The following is a 16,661-nucleotide window of genomic DNA, read 5'->3' as shown; positions in this document are numbered from 1 at the left end:
ACTAAATCCACTTAAAAACCTGAGTTGGCTTTAAATAAAGGAGAGAGAGAGTTTAAACACAGCTTTTGCTGTTTGCTAGGACGTGCTGTAGAGAGATTTCCTGTTCAGCAATAGCGGCAGAGAAAAAGCTGAGTCATTTTAAAAACGCGCTTCCTGGTGCTTGTGCTGCCAGTGCAAAACTCTTGCTATAAAGCATTTCAATGGCTTTTTATGGGCCTGGATATTTGTGTTCCCACTTGGGATCGGAAGGAGAGTGCGCTGAGACCATGCCAATGGCTCACTGCTCCCTGCCTGCACCTGGGCAGATGGCAGAATCAGGCTTAGGCGAGCGGGAGAGCATGGCGGATTTCTGCCGCCATACAGAGAGATGTTTTCAGACTGCGTGGTGCTCTGCGCATCAGATTTTGCTGTAACTTGGATGAAAAGAGTTTCTGTGCTGCACGCTCAGTCTCAGAATTAAACTGCTGAGTGCGGCTCCAATGTGGACTTCTGTGTGCCTGGAACTGTGTGTGGCTCAGGGGTACCAAATGACTGAGGCAGGAGAGGCTCTTGCTCTGCTCCACCATGCTGAACTGTGCTGACCTCAGGCAGGAACTATTGGAATTACCATAATAACAGCACAGTTAAGGTTTAGACTGGGCAGGACACTGGCGGTACCGTATTACCTCTACTTGGCGCGACTTAAGTTTTTAAGAATTGCTTAGCATTTTAAGAACTGCTCCTGGATAGTAAAAAAATTACAGATTCACAATAGAACAGATTCAGACAGAAAAGACTTAAATGAGTCACATGTTGGATTGAACATACGTAGGCTTGAGAGAGAGAAGAAAAAATATAGAAAATAAAGTTAATGCCTTTAAAAAAGGGTAAGGCTTTAAAGAGACAGAATAAAGTAAAGTGATAGAGTAAAAATAAGCCACGTAAAAATGGAAAATTCACAGAGAGTCTGGATTATGTATTTTATTGTGTTTTCTTTGAAATTTTTGACTGTAAAGGAGCTAAATACAGAGAGACATTTCATTATATGGGCTGCCAGGCTAGACCAGAAAGGACATCTTAACGTATGACTTCAGAATTTGGATCTAAGAACATGATGCTTTGGAAAAGAGGGTCTTCTTTTGTTTTCACAGAGGATGACACCCTGTGGATTGCTTCTATCCCAATATGGTATGACAGACCATGCCCTCCCGAAAGGTTGTTATGAACATCTTCAAAAAATTACTTCATTCAACTGCCAACTGAGATGAACCTAGCACACAGGTTATACCATGAAAGATCTAAATAACAGCGCCCCCATTCAGCAGGAAGCAGTTTGGAGAGAAATAACTGCGCCCACATTCCCAAATATTGTTTATAAATGTACTTTTACATTTAAAGGGGGATATGATATAGATATAAATAATTTGCATTGGTATGGACTTTAAGGTCAATTTGTTATATGTATATGTATTTCTGATTTTGATTAAGCTATTGTGATTGTGTAGTTCATTTTAAAATGTAATGTATAATTAGGAAATATAGGTTGTTAATGGATAATCATTGATAATAGTTAAGCTTGTAGTCATGTTATTAGATTTTCTAGATATGTAGAGATATATTTCAGTTAGATAGACATTCTTCATATCTTTCAAAGACTGCAAAATATGGCATTTAATGTTTTAATAGCTTAGGGTTTTTCATGACAATGAGACATGTTTGCTCCTGACAGCACCAATCTACTTCGAGAGGAAGATGGGCATCAAAGAGGCTACTTATGGAGTTTGTTAGCCATTTGGGCAAGGAACTGCTCTTGCCTGGACTGTTGCATAAACTGGACACAAGGAACCCACAGAAAGAGGACTGCTGAACTTGCCTAAAGGTGAGATGGTCTTTTGGGGTTCCTGATTCATTAAAGAGTCTGCAAGACGTTCTGCAGGACACAGCAGAAAATGACTGAACTGTCTTTGGAATTTCCTGCTTCATGGAAATGTCTTCTGGATACTTATGGGCCTGTAGGCTGAAGATGGATGCCCCAACTGTACAGAGGAACTTTGGGTGACTGTCCAGGCAGCGAGTTGTCTCTGTCATTTCTAGAGTTTGAAAGTTGCATATGACTTGTTTACTTAGGTAATATTATATCCTTCTGGAGTCTTTGATGGAGCTGAAAAATAAATAGATAGTTATAGCTTTCCTTAGTTATGATAAAAGATAAAATAGATCTAATATGTGTAACTGTAATACTTGCTTGATAACTGTTTTGTTATATGTAATTTTGCTATGTTACAGTTGAAGCCTTTCTTTTTTGTTTAAACAGAAAAAGGGGAAATGATGGAGGAGGGTTATCTATCTATGTTACTTTCATTGGTTAATTAATAAAGAAAACTGCCTTGGCCCTTTAAGAGAACAGAAAATTAGGTAGGCAGAGTAGACAGAACAGAATGCTGGGTAGCAGGAGTGGGGAGACGCTTCAGGCAGTCGCCATAGTGAGTCTCCATGCTTCTCCTCTCCGAGATGGATGCAGGTTAAGATCTCTCCTAGTAAGCACACCTCGTGGTGGCTACACAGATTACTAAATACGGGTTAAAGGAAGATGTGCAAATTAGCCAATGAGAGGCTGAAACTATGGGGCCAGGCAGTGTTTTAAAAGAATACAGTTTCCATGTATTATTTTGGGTAAAGCTAGCCAGGTGGTGGGAACAGCCCCACCTCTCCTTCTACAGAGAGACTGACTCTGTCACACCACACCAAAAAAGTGAGGGAGGCAATATAAGTGGCCATGATAGGCTTGAGGAAAGAAAGAGACATCTGAGAAGATATTGCTTGAGGATGCAAAGGACTCTCAGAATCTCTGTGCTCTTCTACACAACCTTCTAGATCTTAGTATCATTTGGGGGCTGGCAACTCTTGGAGATGGACTGGCTTTAAAAACAGTGTGTATTGTCTGTTATATCACAGAAAGCTTAGCTGCCTTTCTTTGTCTCCGAAAAGATGGGTCTCAACGCCTGCAGTGTCTCCCACTCCAGACAGAACTAAGCAAGTCTGCTCTCACAAATACCTCTCAGAGTTCTCTCCTTCGCTATTGCACACTGCCCTCTACTGCCCAAACTCAAGATGATTTTGAATTATAATTACATTTATCATTGTCTTGAGCCTTGCAGTACATAAACTAGGTCCTCCTTAGTGCATGTGCATGCACACAATACATACATACCTACATTCATACATACACACACCCTAGCTCTCCCACACTGCATCCAACCTCTGTCCAGGGGCTTGGCCCTTCCCTCCACACACCCTCTCCAATCACCACATCTAGCCTGGATCCCACATCCACTGCCCAGGCCTAGTACATCCGAATCCTGTCTGCACCATAGTCAGTCTCTGGGATTCTGCCAGGATCTTCCCTACAGGTCCCAACCCAGAAGCTTCTCCTAGCAAAAATCTAAGCTCCCGCACACTGCTAGATCTACTCCCACACTCCAGGCTTGGGCCAGGACACAAATCTCGCCCCAGCCCAGTCTCCTCTGTCCAGTTGACTTCATTCTACTATGTCATTTCCAACTTCTTTTTATTTCATGGTTTATTTTTTTATATTTAAAAATTTCCATCTCCTCCCCTCCTCTTCCCCTTCCCTCCCCTACCCTCCACCCATACCCCCTTCCCTCCCTCTCCAGGCCAAGGAGCCATCAGGGTTCCCTACTCTATGTTAAGACCAAGATCCTCCCAACTCCCCCCAGGTCCAGGAAGGTGATCAACCAAGCTGAGAAGGCTCCCACAGAGCCCGTCCATGCAGAAGAATCAAAGCCCAGTGCCATTGTCCTTGACTTCTCAGTCAGCCCCCACCGTCGGCCACATTCAGAGAGTCCGGTTTGGTCGCATGTTCCATCAGTCCCATTCCAACTGAAGTTGGTGATCTCCCGTTAGTTCTGTCCCACTGTCTCCATGGGTGAATGCACCCCTCATGGTCCTGACTTTCTTTCTCATGTTCTCCCTCCTTCTGCTCCTCATCAGGACCTTGGGAGCTCAGTCGGGTGCTCCAATGTGGGGCTCAGTCATTTTCTTCATCTATCGCCAGGTGGAGGTTCTATGGTGATATGCAAAAAATTCATCAGTATGGCTATAGGAACTGGCCTTTTCGGGCTCCCTCTCCTCAGCTGCCCAAGGAACTAGCTGGGGGCATCTCCTTGGAAACCCGGGAACCCCTCTAGAGTCAAGTCTCTTGACAACCCTCAGATGGCTCCCTTAATTAAGATATATGCTTCCCTGCTCCAATATCCACCCTTTCTGTATCCCAAGCATCCCATTCCTCTGAGCTCCCCCCATTCTCCCCATCTTCCCTTGGCCCCGTCTCGCCCCACCCTCAAGTTCCCAATTTTTGCCCGGTGATCATGTCTACTTCCAATATCCAGGAGGATTACTATATGTTTTTCTTTGGGTTCACCTTCTTATTATCTTCTCAAGGATCCCAAATTATAGGTTAGATGTCCTTTAATTATGGCTAGAAACCGATTATGAGTGAGTACATCCCATGTTCATCTTTTTGGGTCTGGGTTACCTCACTCAGAATAGTGTTTTCTATTTCCATCCATTTGCATGCAAAATTCAAGATGTCATTGTTTTTTATCGCCGAGTAGTATTCTAACATGTATATATTCCACAGTTTCTTCATCCATTCTTCCACTGAAGGGCATCTAGGTTGTTTCCAGGATCTGGCTATTACAAATAATGCTTCTATGAACATAGTTGAGCAAATGCTTTTGTAGTATGATTGGGCATCTCTTGGGTAAATTCCCAAGAGTGGAATTAATGGGTCCTGGGGTAGGTTGATCCCAAATTTCCTGAGAAACTGCCACATTGCTTTCCAAAGTGGTTGCACAAGTGTACATTCCCACCAGCAATGGATGAGTGTACCCCTTACCCCACAACCTCTCCAGCAAAGGTTATCATTGGTGTTTTTGATTTTAGCCAATCTGACAGGTGTAAGATGGTATCTCAAAGTTGTTTTGATTTGCATTTCCCTGATTGCTAAGGAGGTTGAGCATGACCTTAAGTGTCTTTTGGCCATTTGAACTTCTTCTGTTGAGAATTCTCTCTTCAGTTCAGCGCCCCATTTTTTAATTGGGTTAATTAGCATTTTAAAGTCTAGTCTCTTGAGTTCCTTATATATTTTGGAGATTAGACCTTTGTCTGTTGCGGGGTAGGTGAAGATCTTTTCCCAGTCAATAGGCTGCCTTTGTGTCTTAGTGACAGTGTCCTTTGCTTTACAGAAGCTGCTCAGCTTCAGGAGGTCCCATTTATTCAATGTTGCCCTTAATGTCTGTGCAGCTGGGGTTATACGTAGGAAATGGTCTCCTGTGCCCATTTGTTGTAGAGTACTTCCCACTTTCTCCTCTATCAAGCTCAGTGCATTCAGATTAATATTGAGGTCTTTAATCCATTTGGACTTGAGTTTTGTGCATGGTGATAGGTATGGATCTACTTTCATTCTTCTACAGGTTGACATCCAGTTATGTCAGCACCATTTGTTGAAGATGCCCTCTTTCTTCTATTGTGTACTTTTGGCTCCTTTATCAAAAATCAGGTATTCATAGGTTTGTGGTTTAAGATCCGGGTCTTCTATTCGATTCCATTGGTCGACTTCTCTGTTTTTATGCCAATACCAAGCTGTTTTCAATACTGTACAGGAGGTAAAAAAAAAACTGCCATAAAGAAATGGAGATGACAAACAAAAAAGTAGATGAAATAAATAAATCTCTCAAAGATACCCAAGAAAAACAAGAAAAAGCAATCAAACAGGTAAGGGAAACAGTACAAGACCTGAAAAATGAAATGGAGGTAATGAGGAAAACACAATCCAAGGGAAGACTGGAAATGGAAATTCTGAGTAAACGAACAGAAACTTCAGAGACAAGTATTTCCAACCAAATACAAGAGATGGAAGAAAGAATCTCGGACTCTGAAGATACTATAGAGGAATTAAAATCACAGATTAAAGAACAAAACAAATCCAACAAATTCTTAACACAAAACATCCAGGAAATCTGGGACACCATGAAAAGACCAAACTTAGAATAATTGGGGTAGAAGAAGGAGAAGAATTACGACTCAAAGGCCCAGAAAATATATTAAACAAAATTATAGAAGAAAATTTCCCCAACCTAAAGAAGGATATTCCTATGAAGCTACATTTCCAACTTCTAAGACCAACTGCCCTGCACATCCTCCCGTCTTCTCAAGTGTGCTTTGTCCTTATCAGACAATGAACTCTAACAAAGGAAGTCCACTTACCCAAATCTCATAGCAAAAAAATGCAAAAGAAATTATGAAGGATCAAGCCATTATCTCTCCTCTGAAACCTAAAGATCCTATGGAAATGTTTGTCAGTGAGAATTACCTAGATAGTACACAGAATGTAAAAGAAAAATCATGAAATTCATCAAAGAATTCAAGTAGTCTAAAAAATACACAAATAAAAAAGCTCAAAGAAATTAAGGAAAGGGACAATAAATGCCTGAGCAGTGCCCAAGAAAATACAAACACAAGGCTGAAGGAAATGACAAAGCCAGTCCAGGACCAGAAAAGTACAGATGATTAAAGAAAGGAAAGTTGAAGGTTATTCCAGCTGAAATGAAACTGAAGTTTAAAAACCCAACTAGAAAACTCTAAGGAAAGCCTTGCAAAGAGAATGGCTCCAGAAGAAAATGAAATACCAGGGGGTGGACGGCAATCAACCATGAGCCATCCAGCACCATGAGGCCTGGGAGCAAGGAGCGTAGCCACAGCTCAGCCCCAGGACACTCGCCCTGGGCAGGAAGAAATCAACCATGAGCCTGCCCAGTGCCACAGGTACCATTATGGTGAGTGCCTATGGTAGTGAGAGGCTGATCTGAAGAGTCAAGGGAGCAACTGGGTGACAAGGGTGGTCTGCTTGCCACCCAGGACCATGGTGATATCTGGGCCTGGGCTGATGCCAAGGGCCATGTCTGGATCCATGGCCCTAACACAGCCATGGTGATCTGTGTTGATGTCTGTGACTCCTATTACCACTGAAGGCCCTGCGAATGCCCAGAGGCTGAGCTACCATCTGTGACCACGTCAGTGTCCAAAGTATGGGCTCCTATAGAAGTCATGCCAATCAAGGAATCCTGTGCTGCCACCTCAGTCCATGGTGATGTCAGGGCCCTGACTGGTGCCGATGGCCATGACTGGGTTCATGGTACTGCTGCAGCCAGGCTCTGTGGTGATGTCCGTGGCTCCCATTGCGCAGAGACCTGTATTCTAGGCTGACACCTGGGGCCATGTTAGTATTTGAAGTTCAAGCTGCTGCCAGAGCCATAAGGATTTGGGTGACCTATGCCACCACCCAGGTCTATGGTGACATGCAAACCTGAACTGTGGCTGAGGGCCATGTCTGAGTCCATGGTCCAACCCCAGTCAAGGTCTGTGTTGATATCCATGGCTCATGTTGCATCAAGGTTCACATAGGCATCAAGGGTCTAGGCTTTCACCCAGGGCCATGTTAGTGCCCAAGGGTCATGCTGCTGCAGGGCCATCCAACTCTGAGCACCCTGCACTGCAACCAAGGGCCATGTTAGTGCCCAAGGGTCATGCTGCTGCAGGGCCATCCAACTCTGAGCACCCTGCACTGCAACCCAGGGCCATGTTAGTGCCCAAGGGTCATGCTTCTGCAGGGCCATCCAACTATGAGCATCCTGCACTGCAACCCAGGGCCATGTTGTCATCTGAGCATGGGCTGCTGCCAACGACCTTGTCTGGGTCCATGATCCTGCTATAGTCTCAGTCTGTGTTGATGTCCATGGCTACCTAAGAAAGTGAGGCTAGGGCTACGCAGAGTGGGTCCTGCCCCTCACCAACTGCAGCACGCAGGAGAATGGGCCCTATACCTTTCGTGGGCAACATAGTAGAACTGACCTTGTTTATAAGGATGATGGTGAACCAGCCCTGAATTATAAGAGTGAGAGAGCCAGCCCCACTATCTGTTATATGTTATATATGTTATATATGTTATAACTATCTGTTATGCTGTGGCATGGGTGAGGAAAAGATGCCCCTCGCCCCTTGTCACCTACTTGTAGGCAGGACAGCTGGTCCTAGGGTCATGATGGTGGAGGAGCTGATCATGCCCCTCAGCAGCTGTAGCACTCAGGAGAGTGGGCCCTACACCTCACCTGTGCAAACACTAGAGCTGGTCCTGGTGGTGTAGGTGAGCCAACCTTGAGGGCCTGAGAGTAGGAGAACTGTCCCCACTCCTTGCTGCCTGCTGCATTGAGTGAGCCAGCCAGGGCAGCACTGGAGAGCTCACCTTGGTGGTGATAATGAGGGAAAACTGGTGGCTGACTAACCCAGCTACTACTACCCAGGCCCAGCACCAGGGCAGGGAATTTGCCCACCCCAACATCCACCTCATCTATAATCTGATGGAGCATATGAAGGGGACAGACCTGTCGGTACAAAGCTGCAGGATCTCCATGACACAAGGCAACAGCAGGATATCCTCCAAGAGGAGTCCCAATGAGGGGTCAGTATCGATAGTGTAGCTGAAACTGAAGGTCTCAAGGAAGACCAATGACTCATTGCAATGAACACTTACAAGTAAAGACATATGAACTAAAGTGTGGTGTGACTCACTGTCACACTACAGCTTCCATGCTGAGATTTGTTTGTTTGTTTTTGTTTTAAATTTTATTTTCTTTTGAGAGAGAAGTTGCAGGGGCAGAGTGTGCATGCAAGGGGACAGGGAGATGAATAGAATTAGGATGTTTGATGTGAAGTCCACAAAGAATCAATAAGTTCTATAAACTATATAGAACAGAGAAAAGGTATGGAAAGGTGCAAGAGAAAAAACACAGAACACATGTAAAGAAATATCTATCAGAATAACAGCTGACTCCTCAATGGAAACTTTGAAAGTTAAAAGAATCAGCAGCACTCATTCCAAAAAGTCCTAAAAGAACATGGTAGCCAAGCTAAACTAAAATACCCAGCAAAACTATCCACCATAGTTGAAGGAAGAAGAATTTTCTGTTATATAAACAGTCTAAAGGTACATATACTCCAACCAGATGCTGCACATCCCCTCCAGGATCTAGTTCAGTAAGTGAAATCCTCACCCATCATCAAGGTAATTTCTCTTTACATCATATGGAGACCATTACAGAAAACTTCAACAAATCAATACACAGAGTTGTGGAGCCTAGTCCCAACACATTCATGTACAAAACAACTCCTGAACCTATGAGGAACTTTGCAGAAGAGGGAAAAGAAAGACTGTGTATAAGCCACAAGAACACAGAGTTTTCTATGAGATTATGTCTCTTAGGAATGACAGACTACATCTATAAAGTATCACCAAAGTGACTCTCTAAACATAAGCTGAACAAGACAACAACAATACACATTGCTAATGTGGACAGGGAAAGCTCATTAGGTCTCAACCCTAAACAAAGAATTGCAGGAATGCAATCCAGGAATGCATCAATTGGTCATCCAGTACCAGATGGTCAGCTCTGAAAGCATAGACACAAGTAACATTATACAGACTGATTGGATTGTGTGTATATATAATCACAATTAATGAAAAAAAGATTGCATTAATTTGAAACAGACCAAGGAAGGATATGGGAGAGGATTTGGAAAGAGGAAGCTGAAGGGATAAATAATGTAATTATTTTATAATCTCAAAAATAACTTAAAAGGTAATTTTTTAAAATTATATCCAATGAACTAAAACTAAATAAAATACAGGAAGCAACATTTTAGGCTGAATAGAAGAACAAACATAGAAGAAAGAGAATATGGGGTAAAGAAGAACACAAAGCAATAATTACTAAAACACAAAGTAGCACTGAGAATACAAACGAGACCAAAAATCAACAACATGATGACAAAAATTAACACGCACATTTCAATAACTGTAAATGTTAATGGCCTCAATTTTACAATCAAAATATAGAATGGATGGATCAAGAAACATAATTTGTCTATCTGTCTGTCTGCCTGTCATCTTTCTTTCTATTGTCCAAAAGAAACACATTGTAGCTTTAAAGGTAGGCTTGGAATAAAAGAATGAACAAAAAGTATTTCAATCAAATGGGATCAGGAAGCAAGCAGGCATCACTATCCTAATGTCTGACAAATAGACATCAATCTAAAACTAACCAGAAGAGATGAAGAAGGACACTTCAGCTTCACAGGAACAGTTAAACAAGGACCCATCACTAACTTAAGCATATAAATCAAATTTTGGTGCACCCAATTAAATAAAAAAATGGACATCTGTATTAAAGACAGAAATTAACATCACCCATTAGTAGTAAGTGATCTCAGCATCCCATTTCTCCAACAGCTAGGTCATCTGAACAAAAATTATAAGAGAAGCTCATACATCAAAATTACTTAACAGATATCTGTGGAATATTTCACACAAAAACCAATGGATACACATTCCACTCAGCATCACTCAGAAGCTTCTTTAAAACAGACCATATCCTGGAATTCAAATTAAATCTTTCAAAATTCAAAAAGACATAAATGACCCCGTGTATCCTATCTGAGTGCCATGAAATAAAACAAAATTGGCAACAAACAAATCTACTGTAAATACACAAACTCGTGGAAATTAAACAGCTCATTTTGTAGTTATTTTAACTCTTTTATTCATTTTATATATCAACCACAGCTCCCCATCCCTTCCTTACTCCTGCTCCCTCATTCCCCCCCCCAACTCTCCATCCACTCCTCAGAGAGGGTAAGGCCTCCAGAGGGGAGTCAACAAAGCCTGGCATATCAAATTGAGGCAGGGCCAAAACCTTCTCCCCATATTTAGGCTGAGCATGGTATCCCACTATAGGGAATGGGCTCCAAAAAGCCAATTCATGCACCAGGAATGAATCCTGGTCCCACTGCCAGGGGACACACTAAAAGACCAAGCTGCACAACTGTCACCCACTTTCAGAGGGCCTATTTCAGTCCCACACAGCAGATTCCCCAACTGTCAGTCACAGAGTCCATGAGCTCCCACTAGCTTGAGTCAGCTGCCGTTGGTCAGTCTCCCCATCATGATCTTGACCTCCCCTGTTCATATAATCCCTCTACCCTCACATCAATTGGACTCCAGGAGCTTGGCCAAGTGCTTGAATGTGAATCTCTGCATCCACTTCCATCAGCTACTGGATGAAGTTTCTATCATACAAGCAGAGTAGTCACCAGTCTGATTACAGGAGAAGGCCAGTACAAGCATTCTCTCCACCATTGCTAAGAGTCTTAGTTGGGGTCAATCTTATGGATTCGTAGGGGAAAAAAAAAAAAAAAACCCTAGCCCCTTTTTCTCCCTAACCCCATATGGTTCCCTCTATCAGGGATATCTCTTTCATTGCTCCCCCTCTCTGTTCCTCCCCTACAACTCAACCATCCTATTTCCCTCATGTTCTTATCCTCCCTTCTCTTCCCCTTCTATACCCACCCTGTCCCAGTTTACCCAGGAGATCTTATCTATTTTCTTCCTAGGGCATCCTTGTGTGTACTCTTGAGGTCCTCCTTGTTACCTAGCTTCTTTGAACTGTGGCTCATGGCCTGGCTATCCTTTGCTTTACACCTAATATCTACTTATGAGTGAGTACGTCTACCATGATTGTCTTTCTGGGTCTGGGTTACCTCACTCAGGGATGATTATTTTTTTTTTCTGGTTCCATCCATTTGCCCTGAAAACTTCATGATATCATTGGTTTTTACCACTGAATAATGCACCTTTGTGTAAATGTACCACATTTTTTTGTGGCATTCTTCAGTTGAGGGGTATCTACATTGTTTCCAGGTTCTGGCTATTATAATAATGCTACTATAAATATAGCTGAGCACGTGTCCTTATAATATAATTAAGCACTTTTGGAGTATATGACCAAGAGTGGTATCACTAGGTCTTGAAGTAGATTGATTCCCAATTTTCTGCGAAACCACCATCCCTGATTTCCAAAGTGGCTGTACAGTTTGCAACCCCAAGTTTTGCCAGTGGAAAGAGTGTTCCCATACTTTACAGCCTACTCCAGCATAAGCTGTCATTCATGTTTTTGATCTTAGCCCCCTTTCTGATGATGTAGATGGAATCTGAGTTTGTTCTTGATTTGCATTTCCTGAGGGCTAAAGATGTTGGTCATTTCCTTAACTTTTTTGGCCCATTTGAGATTCTTCTAATGATAATCTTCTGTTTACGATGTGTAGCCCCATATATTAATTTGGTATTTCGATGTCTCGTTTTGTTGAGTTGTTTATATATTTGAAGATCAGCCCTCTGTCAGATGTGGGGTTGGTCAAAGGAACTTTCCCATTTCTGTAGGCTACCATTGCGTCTTATTGATTATGTCCTTTGCCTTACAGAAAAAGCCCCTCCCTCTCAGGTTTCAGGAGGACCCATTTGTTAATCATTGCTATCAGTGCCTGTGCTACTGCTGTTCTATTTAGGAAGTGATCTCCTGTGCCAATGCATTCAAGGCTGCTTCCCACTTTCTCTTATATCAGGTTCAGGGTAGCTGGATTTACATTGAGTTCTTTGATCCACTTGGACTTGAGTTTTGATAGACATTCTTCAACATGTTGACATCCTGTGATGCCAGCACCATTTGTTGAAGATGCTTTCTTTTTTCCGTTGTACAATGTTTATTTCTTGTCAAAAATCAGGTGCTGATAGCTGTGTGGAATAATACTAGGGTCTTCAATTCAATTGTATTGATCCATGTCTGTTTTTATGCCAGTGCCAAGCTGTTTTTATTGCTATAACTCTTTAGTAATGTTTAAAGTTTGGAATTGTGATGTCTCCAGATATTCCTTTATTTTTGCTATTCTGTGTTTTTGTTTTTCCATATGAAGTTGAGTATTGTTCTTTTTATGTCTGTGAATAATTTGTTGGGTTTTTGATGGGGATGGCATTGAATCTATAGATTGATTTTGGTGAGATTATCATTTTTACTATGTTGATCCTACCTTTACAAGAGCATGGGAGTTTTTTTTTTCCATTTTCTGATATCTTTTTCAATTTCTTTCTTCAAAAACATAAAGTTCTTTTCACATGGGTTTTTTACTTGTTTGATTATAATTACCTCAAGATATTTTATTTTATTTGTGACTATTGAAAAAGGTGATGTTTCTCTGATTTCTTTCTTGGCTCCATTATCATTTGTATATAGGAGGGATACTGATTTTATGAGTTAATTTTGTATCCCATCACATTACTGAAGATGTTTATCAGCTGTAGGATTCTCTTGTAGAATTTTGGGGTCACTTATGTATACTGTCATATCATCTGCAAATAGCAAAAATTTGACTTCTTCCATTCCAATTCAGATCCCCTTGATCTCCTTGATGGATTTTTCCATGTTGAATATGAAATGTCCTCCATCTATTTTAACTAATTTTCGTTTGAAGCCTATTTTGTTAGATATTAGAATATCTTGCTTCTTAGGTCCATTTGATTGGAAAATCTTTTCCCAACCCTTTACTCTGAGGTAATGTCAGTCTTTGAAGTTGAAGTTGAGGTATGCTTTTTGTACACAGCAGAAGGACAGATCCTGTTTCTGTATCCATTTTGTTAGTCTCTGTTTTTATAGGCAAATGGAGTCCATCAATATTAAGAAATATTAATGACCAGTGATTGCTAATTCCTCTTATTTTTTTTTTTTGGTTTTGTGGTTTGTGGTGTTACTGTAGTCCTTATAGGAAAGAGATGTATACATGTGAAAAAAAGATACATAGCTGTATGTAAAGAATGTAGTTATGTGGAGACAGAGAGAGTCTCGGAGAGGATTATTTAAGATGAAGTTAAAAAAGAAAGTTACCATCATAATGCATGTATTTCCTTATAAACCCCTCAGACAGAAAAGTCTAGCCCTTGCTGCATTCATGGGGTTTTTTTTTTGCATACCCTGGTACTGATTGGAGGCTGATTCCCCAATAAGTGATAAGAAAATAGATAAATAGATAGACAGACAGACAGACAGACAGACAGACAGACAGACAGATAGATAGATAGATAAATAGATAGAGATAAACAAATAAGTGACTTAATGGCAATTTGGAAGAGCAATTACAAATCAAACCTGAACACAGCTGACAGCAAAAAATAATAAAAATCAGAGGAGAAACTAATGAAATAGAAACAAAGACCATACAAAGAATCAGTGAACTTAAGATCTTATTTCTCTAAGAAGCTCATTTCTTTGACAGACCCTTTGCCTAACTAATCAGAAGAAAAAGAAAGGACCCAACTTAATAGAATTAGAAATGTACCAGGAATAACCACAACAGACACCAAAGAAATTCAGAATATTATAAGGAATATTTTGGAAACCCATACTAAAATAATCTGGATAACCTAAAAGAAATGGATGGATTTCTAGATTCAACCAAACCAGCAAAATTAAATCAAGAGGAAATCAACAACCTAGACAGACTCATGAGGAGACTCAAATGGTAATAAAAGACACTGGTTAAAAGGCCTTTAATCCCAGCACTCGGGAGGCAGAGGCAGGCGGATCTCTGTGAGTTCGAGGCCAGCCTGGTCTACAAGAGCTAGTTCCAGGACAGGCTCTAAAAAAGCTGCAGAGAAACCCTGTCTCGAAAACCAAAAAAAAAAAAAAAAAAAAAAAAAAAAGTCCAGATCAGTTGGATTCACAGCAGAATTCTACCAGGCCTTCAAAGAACTGGAGGCAATAAAAAATTCAAAGAATATAGAAGCGGGAGGGGTATTCCCAAACTCCTTCTAGAAAACCAGTGTCACTCTCCTTCTGAAACCAGGTAAAGACAGCACCAACAACAACGAAAGAACTACAGAACGTATTTCTGATAACCATAGGATTTTAAAAATCCTTAGTAAAATACTTGTAAACAAAGTATAGACATACAACAAAAAGTTTTTCCACTATGACCAAGTTGGCATTATCCCTGAAATTCATCCCTGGATAACTACGATAGACCACTTAGATGGACTTGAAAAAAATCACATGACCATCCCAAGAAAAGCATAAAAAGCCTTTGACAAAATCCAGCACATTTTCATGATAAAAGTCCTAGAGAATGTAGGACTAGAGGAACATATCTCACTACAATAAAAGCTACCCATGGCCAACACTATCCTAAATGGGGAAAAGCTTGAAGAGGTCACAATGAAGTTAGAAACAAGACAAGGATGTACACTAGCCCAACTCCTTCTCAACGCTGTGCTTAAAACACTAGGTGGAGCAATAAGGCAAAAGAAGAAAACTGAGAGGCCACAAATAGAGAAAGAAATCAAACTATCCCTATTCCCAGATGACATATTATACTATAGAAATTCCAACTATTCTACCAGAAAACTTCCAGAAATGATAAACAAATTCAACAATGTGGCAGGACTTTCACTAATCAATAGGGTTATATATATATATATATATATATATATATATATATATATATATATATATACACACACACACACACACACACACACACACACACATATATACATTCAGTAAAAGAGGTGGTCATGGGCACACTCCCATTCAGAATAGCCTCAACAAAATTAAAATATCTAAGAATAAACCCAACCAAGGAAGTGAAGGACCTCTACAATGAATACTTCAAACCTCTGAAGAAAGAGACAGAAAGACAATGAAAACACACCCCATCCTCATAGACTTGTGGAAATAATAATGTAAAAATGAACACTCACCAGAAGTTATTTACAGATTCTATGCAATCTCAATCAAAATCCCTATTTTATTCTTCACAGAAATAGAAGAAATTATCCTAAAATTCATATGGAACCAAAAAGACCCTGGATGGCCAAAACAATCTTGAACAAAAAGAAGGGTGGAGCAATTACCATTCCAGATCTCTACCCTATGTTACAGAGCCATGGTAATAGAAACAATATGGTACTGCTACAAAAACAGATATGTAGACCAATAGAACAAAACTGAAGACCAAAATATGAGTACATATAAATCCTGCTATTTAACAAATATTCCAAAAGCTAGATTTAAAAAAACATTTTCAACAAATGGTGCCAGGAAAACTGGAAGTCCACATGCAGAAGAATGGAATTAAACCTGTATCTATCACCTTGAGAAAAATCAAACTACAAATGGACAAAGACTTACTGTGAAAGCTGAAACCTGAACACTGAACCTGCTAGAAGAAAAGAGAGGCTGCATCCTACATGATACAGGTGTAAGAAAGGGCTTCCTGAACAGGACACAATTTGTCCAAGAATTAAGGCCAACAATAGACAAAGGAATTCATAAAATTAAAGTTTCCATACAACTAAGGAAAAAAATCATCTAACAAATATCCAGAATATATGAAGAGCACACACACACACACAAACACACACACACACACCACATATATATACATACAAGAACATACACAAAAAATAATAATAAAAGAAACAAATCTATTCCAAAACTGGGCTAGGAACCTGAACAGAGAGCTCTCAAAAGAAGAAAAAAACTAAGAAATAGCTCAGAAAATGTTCATCATTCCTAGCTATTAAAATAATTTTGGTATTTCATCTTACCTATAAGAGTGGCAAAGATCAACAAAAGAACCAACAAGAGCTGGCATAGATTTGGAGAAAGAGCCACCCTAATTCACTGTTGATGGGGTTTCATAGCGGGCAGCCACTCTGGAAA

This window comes from Arvicola amphibius, chromosome 3 (genome assembly GCF_903992535.2).
Source record: "Arvicola amphibius chromosome 3, mArvAmp1.2, whole genome shotgun sequence".
Classification (NCBI taxonomy): domain Eukaryota; kingdom Metazoa; phylum Chordata; class Mammalia; order Rodentia; family Cricetidae; genus Arvicola; species Arvicola amphibius.
The sequence above is the reverse complement of the archived record's forward strand: the minus strand, read 5'-3'. Positions refer to the sequence as shown.